This window comes from Cucurbita pepo, chromosome 9 (genome assembly GCF_057944985.1).
Source record: "Cucurbita pepo subsp. pepo isolate OVF chromosome 9, ASM5794498v1, whole genome shotgun sequence".
In the NCBI taxonomy this organism is placed as follows: domain Eukaryota; kingdom Viridiplantae; phylum Streptophyta; class Magnoliopsida; order Cucurbitales; family Cucurbitaceae; genus Cucurbita; species Cucurbita pepo.
Window position 1 is genome coordinate 5,525,173 of NC_141806.1, and position 15,990 is coordinate 5,541,162.

General features: G+C 35.0%; 7 non-coding genes across 7 annotated transcripts; all 7 read right to left on the reverse strand.

The window, feature by feature from the left end:
* Positions 1–10,523: 10,523 nt before the first annotated feature.
* Positions 10,524–10,605, reverse strand: TRNAS-CGA (transfer RNA serine (anticodon CGA)). Its single transcript has one exon. It is a non-coding gene; the product is annotated as a tRNA-Ser (tRNA).
* Positions 10,606–11,449: 844 nt separating this feature from the next.
* Positions 11,450–11,531, reverse strand: TRNAS-CGA (transfer RNA serine (anticodon CGA)). The gene has a single exon. It is a non-coding gene; the product is annotated as a tRNA-Ser (tRNA).
* Positions 11,532–12,404: 873 nt separating this feature from the next.
* TRNAS-CGA (transfer RNA serine (anticodon CGA)) lies at positions 12,405–12,486 on the reverse strand. Its single transcript has one exon. It is a non-coding gene; the product is annotated as a tRNA-Ser (tRNA).
* An 844-nt stretch (positions 12,487–13,330) lies between these two features.
* Positions 13,331–13,412, reverse strand: TRNAS-CGA (transfer RNA serine (anticodon CGA)). The gene has a single exon. It is a non-coding gene; the product is annotated as a tRNA-Ser (tRNA).
* Positions 13,413–14,256: 844 nt separating this feature from the next.
* TRNAS-CGA (transfer RNA serine (anticodon CGA)) lies at positions 14,257–14,338 on the reverse strand. Its single transcript has one exon. It is a non-coding gene; the product is annotated as a tRNA-Ser (tRNA).
* An 873-nt stretch (positions 14,339–15,211) lies between these two features.
* Positions 15,212–15,293, reverse strand: TRNAS-CGA (transfer RNA serine (anticodon CGA)). Its single transcript has one exon. It is a non-coding gene; the product is annotated as a tRNA-Ser (tRNA).
* Positions 15,294–15,908: 615 nt separating this feature from the next.
* Positions 15,909–15,990, reverse strand: TRNAL-CAA (transfer RNA leucine (anticodon CAA)). The gene has a single exon. It is a non-coding gene; the product is annotated as a tRNA-Leu (tRNA).

The window sequence follows — 15,990 nt, forward strand, 5'->3', positions numbered from 1 at the left end:
ACCCCTTATATAAGGAATGATTCGTTCCCTATTCAACCCATGTAAGATCTCACAATAAAGTTAAAAATTCGCCAATAGACGAGTTCCTCCTTAACCACTTGGACATATTGACACCCCTTGTATAAATATTCTTTCAACGGCATGTAAATTAGATTCCTTAGGACAAGATTGAAACCTAGCACAAAGACATACACAAAACATAATATCAGCTCTACTAGCAGTCAAGTAAAGTAAAGATTCAATCAAACCTCGATAAGATTTTATGTCTACACATTTACCTTTTTCATCCTTGTCAAGCTTGGTAGATGTGCTCATCGGAGTTTTTGCAATCTTACCTTCATTGAACTTGAACCTTTTGAGTAAATCCTTGGTGTATTTCTCTTGATTTAGAAAGATACCATCTTACAGTTGTTTGGTTTGAAGTCCAAGAAAGAAACTGAGCTCTCCCATCATACTCATCATACATTTAGAAAATTCTTCACATAAAGAAGGATTAGTAGAACCACGTATAATATCATCCATATGTGTTTGCACTAATAACATATCTTTTTCTTTAATTTTAATGGAGAGAGTAGTGTTGAGCTTACCCATTTTGAAATCAGCTTACCCATTTTGAAATCAGCTTACCCATTTTGAAATCATTCTCAATAAAAAAATTACTAAGTCTATCGTACCAAGCTCTTGGAGCTTGTTTTAAGCCATAAAGAGCATTTTTCAACTTATAACATGATGTGGAAAATCAAAATTTTCAAATCCAGGAAGTTGTTTTACATAAACTTCCTCCATAATATAACCATTAAGAATGCACTTTTCACATCAATCTGATATAATACAAAATTTTTGTAAGAAGCAAATGCAAGTAACATTCTAATATCTTTTAATCTAGCAACGGGTGCAAAAGTTTCTTCATAGTCAATACCTTCTTTCTGACAATAATCTTGAGCTACAAGTCTAGTTTTATTTCTAATGATATTCCCATTTTCATCAATTTTATTTCTAAAAACTCATTTGGTTCCAATAATGAAAATATTAGAGGGTCTACGGACTAATTCCCAAACTTTGTTCTTTCAAATTGATTTAGTTCTTAGCTAAAATCCAAAACTCATTATTTTCGGCATCCTCAAACTTTTTGGTTCAATTTGAGAAACAAAAGCAAGATTATTAAATAAGTTAATAGAGGAACGAGTTTCACACCTTGTTCGGGATCACTAATAATCAAGTCCTTGGGATGAGATGAGGCATACCTCCATACTTTTGGCACTGATGAAGAATCTTCTTCCTTCTTTTCATTTAAGCTCACTTCTTTTTTACTTGAAAGAGTTTCTTTTCCTTTGTCACCGACAGGTAAATCTCCAAAATTTCTTTCTAAATCATCATTGCAAATAGACTCATTAGAAATATTATTACAAGATTCATCAAATACCACGCATAGATTCTTCTATAACCAAAGTTCTCTTATTGAAAACTGTATAAGCTCTAGTAGATGAATAACCAAGAAAAATACCAATATACGTCTTAGAATCAAATTTTTCCAGCTTTTCTTTGTTGTTCAAAATAAAACATTTGCAACCAAAAACTTTGAAATACCCAATATTTAAAATTTTATTATGACAAAGTTCATAAGGAGTTTTATCTAGTCTAATTAAAACTCTATTTGAAACATAACAAGCGGTATTAATGGCTTCTGCCCAAAAATATTTAGGTAAATCATATTCATTTAACATTGATCTAGCAAATTCTCGTAAAGTACGATTTTTTTCTTTCAACCACACCGTTTTGTTGAGGAGTCCTTGTAGAAGAGAAGTCATTATAAAAATCATTATGTTCACAAAAATTTTCAAATGGTAGGCTATCAAATTCTCACTCCATGGTCACTCCTAATTTTAGTAATTAAAAAACCTTTTTGATTTTGGACTCTTTTACAAAACTAGCAAATCTTTTTCAAAACATTATTTTTATGTTTTATCGTCAAAACCCAAGTAAATCTCAAAAAATCATCAACTAAAAGTACATTTTCAATGAGAGTACCGGAGTCATTACCTATAGTACCCTTACCAATTATTTTACCCTTCGTGTTGTCGCCAAAAGTTACTAAGCCACCATCCTTCTTGGAAGACTCACAAACTTGGATTGGTTTCCCATCATGTGTCTTGAGCAACCACTATTCAAATACCACTCATTTTTTCTTGGAGGCTTTCAAGTAAACCTATCAACAAACATATTCGAAACTGACCTTTTAGTATCCATACTTGTTAGGGTCTTAACGAGTTAGTTTTCACAAATTTAGAAATCATGTTTGCATTCATATTAAAAAACTTACCACACGAGAAACAAACAACATCCTGTAGGAATTTATTTATTGGACTAAGTTTATGTATTCTATTTTGAATAGAAAAATTATTTCTTAAAACATTGTTAAATTTTATATTTTGAGAAAATTTTCTACCCGAAGAAATGTTTTGAGATTTTTTCAATATAAAGCAATTAGGTCTAATATGACATTCAACACCACAGTAACGACATATAGACACAAATTAGATTTATCATACTGAGATATAAATTTGCATGTGTTAGGCTTAGACATAATGGGGATGCTTTAACAAATATTGTTTTAGAACTTGAACGTTAGAACATTCATCAATATAGCCTAATTCTCTTTTATCACCACAAGGCTTACGTGCTTCAATTATTTTATCTAATTTTTTAGCACCTATAGTTAACTTTTGAATAGACTCTTTAGCCTTACCAAGTTGTATTTGATTCCTTTTCTTTGAGTAATTTAATTAATTTATCTTTTTCACAACAATCATGTTCAAGAAATTTAATTTTATCAATTAATGCAGTTTTCTCATCACAATCAAATACATGCTTTTTACTGGGTATATCAAATTTTACAACATTACAACATTATGATTATTCTCTTTTACCCAAGAAATTTCATTTAATAAAGACTTATTTTTAATAATTGAAGCCTTATATTTCTTTTGAAGCATAACATACTTTGAACCAAGTTTTTCTAAATCAAGTTGATCTACTAAAAAAACTTTAAATAATTCAACGTAAGAAGGAGATTCAAGAATTACCTCGTCTTCTTCATTCTCTTTGTTACTCTGAGCCATGACTTCATCCTCTTTGTCACTATGAGCCATGAAGCAAAAATTTGCTACTTTTTTATCCCTTAGATATTCATTTGTATACATTTTATTATGAGCTAACATGCTAATTTTTTATTCTTTAACTTGATTTGTTCCTTCGTGAGTTACTTCAATAGATTTCCAAATTTCATATGCTCAACAACACATAGATACTCTATTAAATTCATCATTACTTCGGGCACAATAAAGATAATTTATAGCACTAGCCGTAAAAGAACATTTTTTTATATCATGTTCATCAAATTCATTCTCTAACTTAAGCTCCTCAATGTTATTAACAATTTTTATTGGAATGTAAGAACCTTTACTAACATTCAACCATAATTCATAATCAATCGATTGCAAATAAATTTTCATTCTAGCTTTCCAATACGTATAATTTGTTCCATCAAAATAAGGAGATCTAGAAGTTGATTGTCATTCACAAAAACCATTTTTAACACGTAGATTTGCCATAATATCTAAAAATAAAGTTTATATAAAAAAAAAATCAATAAGAACAACCTGCTATGATACCAATTGTTGGATCGATATGGCACCCCTAGAGGGGGTGATACCAATTGTTGGATTGATATGGCAACCCTAGAGTGGGTGAATAGGGTTTTCAACAATGTAATAATTAATTTTTTTTAATAAGAATAAAACTTAATACATGGAATAAATTTTAACAATAATTTAGAATTTAAATAGGAAAAGGGTTAGAAAATATAACACCGTAGTTTTATAGTGGTTCGGTCAAACACGACCTACTCCACTCCCCAAGCGCCTTTTAGGAATTTGAATAAACCCTTCTTGACTCTTTCCTCGGATTAGAGCCCAACCGCTACACCGCTCCTTTTACGAGTTCAAGACCAAGCTCAATCCTTTCCGCAGCTCAGGATCAAACCGGTACACCGCTCTTTTTACGAGTTCAAGAGCAAACTTAATCTTTTCCACGACTCAAGATCAAATCGGTACAATTGTCTGAAATCTTATATAAGGGATCATTCATTTCCTATTCAACCGATGTGGGATCTCACAACAAAGCTAAAAAGTCGCCAATAGCAGAATTCCTCTTTAACCACTCGGACATATTGACACCCCTTCTCAACAAAGCTAAAAAGTCACCACCACTCGGACATATTGACACCCATTCTCAACAAAGCTAAAAAGTCGCCAATAGCAGAATTCATCGTCAACCACTCGGAGATTGTTCCCTGTCCAAAGTTAAAAAAGTCCTTTCGTTCTAAATGTGAGATTTCACAATAAAGCTAAATAAAGTCATCACAACAAGATTTGAACCTGTGCAAGCAAAACCCAACAGATTTCAATTCTGTCTGCTTAACAACTTAAACATATTAACACACTTATATAAGAAAAGATTCATTCTCTATCCCACCGGCGTAGGATCTCACAATAAAGCTAAAAGGTCGTCAATAGAAAAATTCCTCCTTAACCTCTCGGACATACTTATATAAGGAATTATTTGTTTCCTATCCAACCAATGTGAGCAGAATTCCTTCTGAACCACTCGGACATAATTATATAAGGAATGATTCGTTTCCTGTCCAACCGATGTGAGATTTCACAATAAAGCTCAAAAGTGGGATTTTATAGAATTCAATAACACAATAGTAATTTCATGGAAGAATCAAGAGAAGAAAGAAAAGAAAAGACAACTTAAAAATGGTGATTATCAAAAGCAACAACTAGATGTTCTTTACTCTTTTGGCTTAGCTACCATTGGTTATTCTTTTGCAAGTGATAAACTAATAGGAGAGTAAGTAAGCCCATCCGTGGGCTTTATTTTTGTTTCTTCTCCAAGTATGAAACAAAACATAAACTAATAGTAATTTCATGTTTTTGTTTCTCCAATCAAATTCTTGCAAGTGATAACATTCCCAACTAGCAGTATTTTTGTTTTAACCATCTCATACTTGGCTTTCGAATTCACTCCCAAGTTTCGCTTGAAATGGGTATATTTTTGAATTTGTTTGAAAAGATTTTAACTAAAAAATAAACCGTTTAGTGATTTAAGTTCATAAAAGAAGGAAAAAATAATTATAATAGGGAGCCAAGAGTGAGGATGGAATGGAAACAATAATTTATATATATATATTGAGAGAGAACCATTTGGGTACATCTACAAAATCATTAATGATAGATGCTAAATTATAGAATTTGGAGTTGATTTGGTAAGATAATGTTGAGTTAAGCGTAAGGCCGGTTAGGAACATGTGACTTGATAGTTTGTTTGATTCTAAACAAAATCAAACAATGCTTATGCTGCATTAGTTCATTCCCTTCAGTTGGTGTTTTAAACTTAAGAGAATGTTGAAGTACCTTCTAACACAACTCTCGTTCTCCAATCCCTTCTCCCACAAGCCTTGACCTTGTGTTTTAGTCATATGGAGGAAGACTTTATGGAGAAGATTCATCCATTAGAGGAGTGGAGAAAGTAGATTAAAGCCCCGCCAAAACTTTCTCTATATTTCTTCAAGCTATGTTTGTTTAACCTTTAATTTTGTTTAATTCTAAATAAAATCAAAGTTGATTCCAATGCTTCCATTGCAGGAATAAAACGTCCATTCCCTTTAGTTGGTGTTGTAATCGTAAGAGAATGTTGGAGAATGCACACTAAGAAAAGTGAAAAGGGAAATAGAAAAAAAAAAGGAAGATAAAGAAAAAGTTAGAATCTCACCCGTGTACTTGAAAGAAGAAAAAAAAAAGTGAAAATTCTGAACAGTTTAATCACTTAATACTAAAGTGATAAGTCCACCACAAGCAACTAAGTTTTTCTAATGTAATTGTTAGGATTGCACAACAACACATACTGAATCTAGATGAACACAAAGATAGAAGAGAGAAAATGCATGAGAAATACTAGTTAAAAGTTTATTGATGACTTCAGTTATGTACACTAAGAGATAATATAGAGAATACATAAAGTACATTTTAAAAGCACGACCTAATATATGGTTCAGTTTACTATATATGATTTTATTAAATATAACCATCTACTATATATATATAACTATCTACCATATATATATTTACTAGCTTTTTATTATAAATAATGGTTTACTATATATTTTCCGTACTATAATAGTTTACTATATATTTTCCATATATAACTTTAGTATGTATAACAATTGAATAAGTTGTAAATAAGGCGCAGGCTCCATAACCCAACCATTCTCCCACTTGGAGGCTGATCTAGTCAACCAAGAATTTGATTCTCAAACTACCATCAATATCTTCACTGCACTATACCAATTAAGACTTCGCACAACCTCATATTTTCAACATCAACACATTTTGTCAACATGTTTGCTGGATTCTTTGCATCCTCGATCTTCTCCAAACACATCACCATCTTCCACTAACCTGCGAGTGAAATGGTATTGTCTTCTGATGTGTTTTGTCTTTGATATACTGGGTTCTTCACCAACTGTATGACACTCTGACTATCTACATTAAGAATCTTCTCGCGCTGCTTCTTGCCTAGTTCTTTATATAGTCTGTCATCAATATCATTTCCTTTCCAGTTTTAGCTATTGCCACGTACTCAGCCTCAGTAGATGAAAGAGCAACACAATTCTGAAGCCTAGACATCCAACTCATCTCATCATCTATGGCTTGCTCCCACTTGGTTGTATCCTCCAACTGTAAGGCATCACTAAAGGGCTCTGGTTCCTCTTCATCAATCAACAACATATAGTGTGTAATGAAGGTACATGCCTATGTAATACTCTAATATGGTTGATCCTCTCAACGCCTGCTTAGGTGTCCCTTGCTCCACCTCTGGAACCTCAGCAACAGTCTTAGAAGTTTCTCAAGTATCTACTACAACATCACTGTGTGAATTGTTCTGTAGCTCAACTTTAACTCCCACTTGCTTTGTTGTCCCAGAACCTTTCTTGTCTTTGTCCTTGTACATGACAATTTCGTCTAAAGTCACGTTATAGTGTCTCAAGATTTTTTTTGTTCTTGACGTCCCAAAACTTGTAGCTATGAAGTAGCACTTTATAGCCATAACATCAAGCTTGTAACATTCTGTGGATCAATACGAACATATGAAGTGCAACCAAAAGTTCTCAAGTGAGAGTACTTGAGTTCTTTTCCTATCCATACCTCTTTAGGCAACTTGAACCACAAGGGTACTGACGACCCTCTATTTATCAAGTAGGCTATTGTATTTACAACATCAGCTCAGAATGTCTTTGACAATCTAGATCGAATCCTCATACTCCTTGCCCGCTCATTCAATGTTCTGTTCATCCATTCACCAACACCATATTGTCTTGCTTTACCTGGGAACTATCCTCGTTAATCTAATTCCCTCAACTACCCAAAATGCTTTGGATTTTGACTTTTCGTATTCTTTTTCATTGTCAGACTTCAAGCCAGTCTGATTTTCAACTTCAGCTTTCCACTTCTTAAAGGTGGCAAACACATCTGACATTTGTTTCAGGAAATAAATACACACCTTCCTGTTGAAATCATCGATGAAGGTGACATAGAACTTTGATTCAAGTGATGAAACTGGAGATGGTCCCCAAACGTTTGTATGAATCATTTCGACCTGCACTTTCTTTGGTTCTATGGTAGCATTTATGAAGCTGACTCGTTTCTATTTGTCATAATGTAGCCTCACAAGGACTCATATTAACAAATTTCAAACCTTCTAAATCTCCCTTCTTAGCAACATCTTCATTCATTTTATGCTCATATGTCCAAGTTTATTGTACCATAGACTTGAATTTGAAACGCTCTCAACAACAACAGTCATGTTTATACATCATGTAGTTGTGTATAAGGTTCCAAATTTTTTGCCACGCTTTACCACCATAGCACCCTTCACAAACTTCTCCGAACTCTTTCCAAACTCTATTGCATAACTTGTGATATTCAACTGACCAATAGAGATCAGGTTCTTCTTGAGACCACGAATTTACCTTACATCCTTTAATATCCACTTATTTACCGTAAAAGTTTTTATGCAGACATTATCATTTCCTTCAATCTCCCAAGTTTAGTTGTCGGCAAGATATGCCTTCCCCAAATTTCTAGACTTAAAATTTTGAAACATTTCCTTATTTTGAGACAAATGAAAATATGCACCTCAATCCAAAATCAAGGGTTCAATTGGACTTGTTTGAAAACAAATGAAAAGATGCACCTCAATCCAAAACCTAGAATTCAATTGGACTATCCGGATTAGAGCATCCCCAATGCCTTTTGCTAAATTTGTAAAGTCATTACTATCCTCCGCTTCGTGATTCTGTTTCCTCTTTGATCTTGTACAATTTGCCCAAAAGTGAACATTTTCTCCACAACTCCAACACGTGACGCTACAGTTCTTTGATTTTAATCGACCTTTGTTTGAGTCATTCCATTTACTTCTTCCCCTTTGGTCAACACTGAGAGAACTACTAGAGTATACTTTCGCTGAGAGATACCTTTCTTTGGGTCATTCCATTTACTTCTTCCCCTTTCGTCAACATTGAGAGCACTACTCTATCTTTGTTTGGGTCATTCCATTTACTTCTTCCCATTTGGTCCACACTGAGAGATATCAACTACTCTACCTGGGTTATTCCATTTACTTTTTTCCCTTTGGTTAACAGTGAGATCACTGCCAGATGAATATCTCTACATGGGTCATTCCATTTACTTCTTCCCCTTTGGTCAACACTGAGAGCACTACCAGATGAATCTCAATGAATTTCTAATTTTTCGTTTGCATATACTTTCACTGAGAACTACTTCTCGGATTTCATCAAACTTCAGTTTCTTCTCGAATTTCATGAAATTACCGAACTCAGTTTACTTATATTATAACTATACCATCTATTATATAGAACTATCTCTTTAACCACTCGGACATGTTTCTCTGATTCTCGGGAACTGAACTGCACACACCCTTATATAATTTCAAGTCTGTCTATACCGTCTATTATGTAGAACTATCTCCTTAACAACTTGGACATGTTTTTCATATTCTTGGAAACTAAACTGCACACACCCTTATATAATTTCACCATCCTGACATCCCTTATTCAAGGGATGTGTTGATGTTTCACAATAAAGCAAAAAATTTCTTATATAATTTCACCATACTGACATCCGTTGAGAAAAAAATGTGTTGATGTTTCACAATAAAGCAAAAAATTCCTTATATAATTTCACCATAACTGACATCCCTTAAGCAAAAAAATTCCAAATTTCTCCACATCCCTTGAGCAAAAAATTCGTCAATAGCAAGATTTAATGCGCATAGCCCACAGTGATTTCGAGTTTGTCTCCTTAACCACTCGGACTACTAAAAAATTCGTCAACAGCAGAATTCGAACCTATGCAGGCATAGCCCCATAGATTTTAAGTCTATCTCTTTAACCACTCGAACATATTAACGCTCTTACATGAAGAATGATTTGTTCCTTGTTCAACCGATGTGAGATTCCAATAGAATTATTCAAACCTACGTAGGCATAGCCCAACAGATTTCGAGTCTGTCTCCTTAACCACTCGGACATATTGACACCCCATACATAAGGAATGATTCCTTCCCCTTAACCATTAGGACATATTGACACTTATATAAAGAATTATTTGTTCCTTGTTGTTCAACCGATGTGTGATTTCACAGTAAAGCTAACAAATTTGTCGCTGATGTGAGATTTCACAATAAAGCTAAAAAAATTCGACTATACGAATTCGAACCTTAGCAGCCATAGCCCAACAGATCCTTAACTACTCAGACTACTAAAAGCTAAAAAAATTCGTCGATTCAAAATTCGTAAGGAATGATTCGTTACTTGTTCAAATGATGTGAGATTTCACAATAAAGCTAAAACAATAACTACTCGGACTACTAAAAATTCGAGAACAGCAGGATTCGAACCATCGCAAGCATAGCCCAACAGATTTCAAGAGAAGTGCACAGCCCAACAGATTTCGAGTCTGTCTCCTTAACCACTCGAACATATTGACACCCTTATTTAAAGAATGTCTCCTTAACCACTCGAACATATTGACACCCTTATTTAAAGAATTATTCATTCACAATTCATACCCTTATTTAAAGAATGTCTCCTTAACCACTCGAACATATTGACACCCTTATTTAAAGAATTATTCATTCGTTGTTCACAATTCATCAACAGCAGGTTCGAATTTGAACCTGCGCAGGCATAGGAGTGGACATATTGACACCCTTATATAAAGAATGATTCATTCCTTGTTCAGATTCCAATAGAAGTGCACAGCCCAACAGATTTCGAGTGTGTCTCCCCAACCACTCGGACATATTGACACCCTTATATAAAGAATGATTCGTTTCTTGTTCAACGGATGTATGATTTCACAATAAAACTAAACAAAACTCGTCAACAGCAGGATTCGAACCTGCGCAGGCATAGCCCAACAGATTTCGAGTCTGTCTCCTTAACCACTCGGACATATTGACACCCCTTACATAAGGAATGATTCCCTCCCCTTAACCATTAGGACATATTGACACTTATATAAAGAATTATTTGTTCCTTGTTGTTCAACCGATGTGTGATTTCACAGTAAAGCTAACAAATTTGTCGCTGATGTGAGATTTCACAATAAAGCTAAAAAAATTCGACTATACGAATTCGAACCTTAGCAGCCATAGCCCAACAGATCCTTAACTACTCGGACTACTAAAAGCTAAAAAAATTCGTCGATTCAAAATTCGTAAGGAATGATTCGTTCTTTGTTCAAATGATGTGAGATTTCACAATAAAGCTAAAACAATAACTACTCGGACTACTAAAAATTCGAGAACAGCAGGATTCGAACCATCGCAAGCATAGCCCAACAGATTTCAAGAGAAGTGCACAGCCCAACAGATTTCGAGTCTGTCTCCTTAACCACTCGAACATATTGACACCCTTATTTAAAGAATGTCTCCTTAACCACTCGAACATATTGACACCCTTATTTAAAGAATTATTCATTCACAATTCATACCCTTATTTAAAGAATGTCTCCTTAACCACTCGAACATATTGACACCCTTATTTAAAGAATTATTCATTCGTTGTTCACAATTCATCAACAGCAGGTTCGAATTTGAACCTGCACAGGCATAGGAGTGGACATATTGACACCCTTATATAAAGAATGATTCATTCCTTGTTCAGATTCCAATAGAAGTGCACAGCCCAACAGATTTCGAGTGTGTCTCCCCAACCACTCGGACATATTGACACCCTTATATAAAGAATGATTCGTTTCTTGTTCAACGGATGTATGATTTCACAATAAAACTAAACAAAACTCGTCAACAGCAGGATTCGAACCTGCGCAGGCATAGCCCAACAGATTTCGAGTCTGTCTCCTTAACCACTCGGACATATTGACACCCCTTACATAAGGAATGATTCCCTCCCCTTAACCATTAGGACATATTGACACTTATATAAAGAATTATTTGTTCCTTGTTGTTCAACCGATGTGTGATTTCACAGTAAAGCTAACAAATTTGTCGCTGATGTGAGATTTCACAATAAAGCTAAAAAAATTCGACTATACGAATTCGAACCTTAGCAGCCATAGCCCAACAGATCCTTAACTACTCGGACTACTAAAAGCTAAAAAAATTCGTCGATTCAAAATTCGTAAGGAATGATTCGTTCTTTGTTCAAATGATGTGAGATTTCACAATAAAGCTAAAACAATAACTACTCGGACTACTAAAAATTCGAGAACAGCAGGATTCGAACCATCGCAAGCATAGCCCAACAGATTTCAAGAGAAGTGCACAGCCCAACAGATTTCGAGTCTGTCTCCTTAACCACTCGAACATATTGACACCCTTATTTAAAGAATGTCTCCTTAACCACTCGAACATATTGACACCCTTATTTAAAGAATTATTCATTCACAATTCATACCCTTATTTAAAGAATGTCTCCTTAACCACTCGAACATATTGACACCCTTATTTAAAGAATTATTCATTCGTTGTTCACAATTCATCAACAGCAGGTTCGAATTTGAACCTGCGCAGGCATAGGAGTGGACATATTGACACCCTTATATAAAGAATGATCATATTGACACCCTTATATAAAGAATGATTCATTCCTTGTTCAGATTCCAATAGAAGTGCACAGCCCAACAGATTTCGAGTGTGTCTCCCCAACCACTCGGACATATTGACACCCTTATATAAAGAATGATTCGTTTCTTGTTCAACGGATGTATGATTTCACAATAAAACTAAACAAAACTCGTCAACAGCAGGATTCGAACCTGCGCAGGCATAGCCCAACAGATTTCGAGTCTGTCTCCTTAACCACTCGGACATATTGACACCCCTTACATAAGGAATGATTCCCTCCCCTTAACCATTAGGACATATTGACACTTATATAAAGAATTATTTGTTCCTTGTTGTTCAACCGATGTGTGATTTCACAGTAAAGCTAACAAATTTGTCGCTGATGTGAGATTTCACAATAAAGCTAAAAAAATTCGACTATACGAATTCGAACCTTAGCAGCCATAGCCCAACAGATCCTTAACTACTCGGACTACTAAAAGCTAAAAAAATTCGTCGATTCAAAATTCGTAAGGAATGATTCGTTCTTTGTTCAAATGATGTGAGATTTCACAATAAAGCTAAAATAATAACTACTCGGACTACTAAAAATTCGAGAACAGCAGGATTCGAACCATCGCAAGCATAGCCCAACAGATTTCAAGAGAAGTGCACAGCCCAACAGATTTCGAGTCTGTCTCCTTAACCACTCGAACATATTGACACCCTTATTTAAAGAATGTCTCCTTAACCACTCGAACATATTGACACCCTTATTTAAAGAATTATTCATTCACAATTCATACCCTTATTTAAAGAATGTCTCCTTAACCACTCGAACATATTGACACCCTTATTTAAAGAATTATTCATTCGTTGTTCACAATTCATCAACAGCAGGTTCGAATTTGAACCTGCGCAGGCATAGGAGTGGACATATTGACACCCTTATATAAAGAATGATTCATTCCTTGTTCAGATTCCAATAGAAGTGCACAGCCCAACAGATTTCGAGTGTGTCTCCCCAACCACTCGGACATATTGACACCCTTATATAAAGAATGATTCGTTTCTTGTTCAACGGATGTATGATTTCACAATAAAACTAAACAAAACTCGTCAACAGCAGGATTCGAACCTGCGCAGGCATAGCCCAACAGATTTCGAGTCTGTCTCCTTAACCACTCGGACATATTGACACCCCTTACATAAGGAATGATTCCCTCCCCTTAACCATTAGGACATATTGACACTTATATAAAGAATTATTTGTTCCTTGTTGTTCAACCGATGTGTGATTTCACAGTAAAGCTAACAAATTTGTCGCTGATGTGAGATTTCACAATAAAGCTAAAAAAATTCGACTATACGAATTCGAACCTTAGCAGCCATAGCCCAACAGATCCTTAACTACTCGGACTACTAAAAGCTAAAAAAATTCGTCGATTCAAAATTCGTAAGGAATGATTCGTTCTTTGTTCAAATGATGTGAGATTTCACAATAAAGCTAAAACAATAACTACTCGGACTACTAAAAATTCGAGAACAGCAGGATTCGAACCATCGCAAGCATAGCCCAACAGATTTCAAGAGAAGTGCACAGCCCAACAGATTTCGAGTCTGTCTCCTTAACCACTCGAACATATTGACACCCTTATTTAAAGAATGTCTCCTTAACCACTCGAACATATTGACACCCTTATTTAAAGAATTATTCATTCACAATTCATACCCTTATTTAAAGAATGTCTCCTTAACCACTCGAACATATTGACACCCTTATTTAAAGAATTATTCATTCGTTGTTCACAATTCATCAACAGCAGGTTCGAATTTGAACCTGCACAGGCATAGGAGTGGACATATTGACACCCTTATATAAAGAATGATTCATTCCTTGTTCAGATTCCAATAGAAGTGCACAGCCCAACAGATTTCGAGTGTGTCTCCCCAACCACTCGGACATATTGACACCCTTATATAAAGAATGATTCGTTTCTTGTTCAACGGATGTATGATTTCACAATAAAACTAAACAAAACTCGTCAACAGCAGGATTCGAACCTGCGCAGGCATAGCCCAACAGATTTCGAGTCTGTCTCCTTAACCACTCGGACATATTGACACCCCTTACATAAGGAATGATTCCCTCCCCTTAACCATTAGGACATATTGACACTTATATAAAGAATTATTTGTTCCTTGTTGTTCAACCGATGTGTGATTTCACAGTAAAGCTAACAAATTTGTCGCTGATGTGAGATTTCACAATAAAGCTAAAAAAATTCGACTATACGAATTCGAACCTTAGCAGCCATAGCCCAACAGATCCTTAACTACTCGGACTACTAAAAGCTAAAAAAATTCGTCGATTCAAAATTCATAAGGAATGATTCGTTCTTTGTTCAAATGATGTGAGATTTCACAATAAAGCTAAAACAATAACTACTCGGACTACTAAAAATTCGAGAACAGCAGGATTCGAACCATCGCAAGCATAGCCCAACAGATTTCAAGAGAAGTGCACAGCCCAACAGATTTCGAGTCTGTCTCCTTAACCACTCGAACATATTGACACCCTTATTTAAAGAATGTCTCCTTAACCACTCGAACATATTGACACCCTTATTTAAAGAATTATTCATTCACAATTCATACCCTTATTTAAAGAATGTCTCCTTAACCACTCGAACATATTGACACCCTTATTTAAAGAATTATTCATTCGTTGTTCACAATTCATCAACAGCAGGTTCGAATTTGAACCTGCACAGGCATAGGAGTGGACATATTGACACCCTTATATAAAGAATGATCATATTGACACCCTTATATAAAGAATGATTCATTCGTTGTTCAGATTCCAACAGAAGTGCACAGCCCAACAGATTTCGAGTGTGTCTCCCCAACCACTCGGACATATTGACACCCTTATATAAAGAATGATTCGTTTCTTGTTCAACGGATGTATGATTTCACAATAAAACTAAACAAAACTCGTCAACAGCAGGATTCGAACCTGCGCAGGCATAGCCCAACAGATTTCGAGTCTGTCTCCTTAACCACTCGGACATATTGACACCCCTTACATAAGGAATGATTCCCTCCCCTTAACCATTAGGACATATTGACACTTATATAAAGAATTATTTGTTCCTTGTTGTTCAACCGATGTGTGATTTCACAGTAAAGCTAACAAATTTGTCGCTGATGTGAGATTTCACAATAAAGCTAAAAAAATTCGACTATACGAATTCGAACCTTAGCAGCCATAGCCCAACAGATCCTTAACTACTCGGACTACTAAAAGCTAAAAAAATTCGTCGATTCAAAATTCGTAAGGAATGATTCGTTCCTTGTTCAAATGATGTGAGATTTCACAATAAAGCTAAAATAATAACTACTCGGACTACTAAAAATTCGAGAACAGCAGGATTCGAACCATCGCAAGCATAGCCCAACAGATTTCAAGAGAAGTGCACAGCCCAACAGATTTCGAGTCTGTCTCCTTAACCACTCGAACATATTGATACCCTTATTTAAAGAATGTCTCCTTGATTTGAACCTGCGCAGGCATAGGAGTGGACATATTGACACCCTTATATAAAGAATGATCATATTGACACCCTTATATAAAGAATGATCCGTTTCTTGTTCAACGGATGTATGATTTCACAATAAAACTAAACAAAACTCGTCAACAGCAAGATTCGAACCTGCACAGGCATAGCCCAACAGATTTTGAGTCTATCTTCTTAACCACTCGAACATATTAAC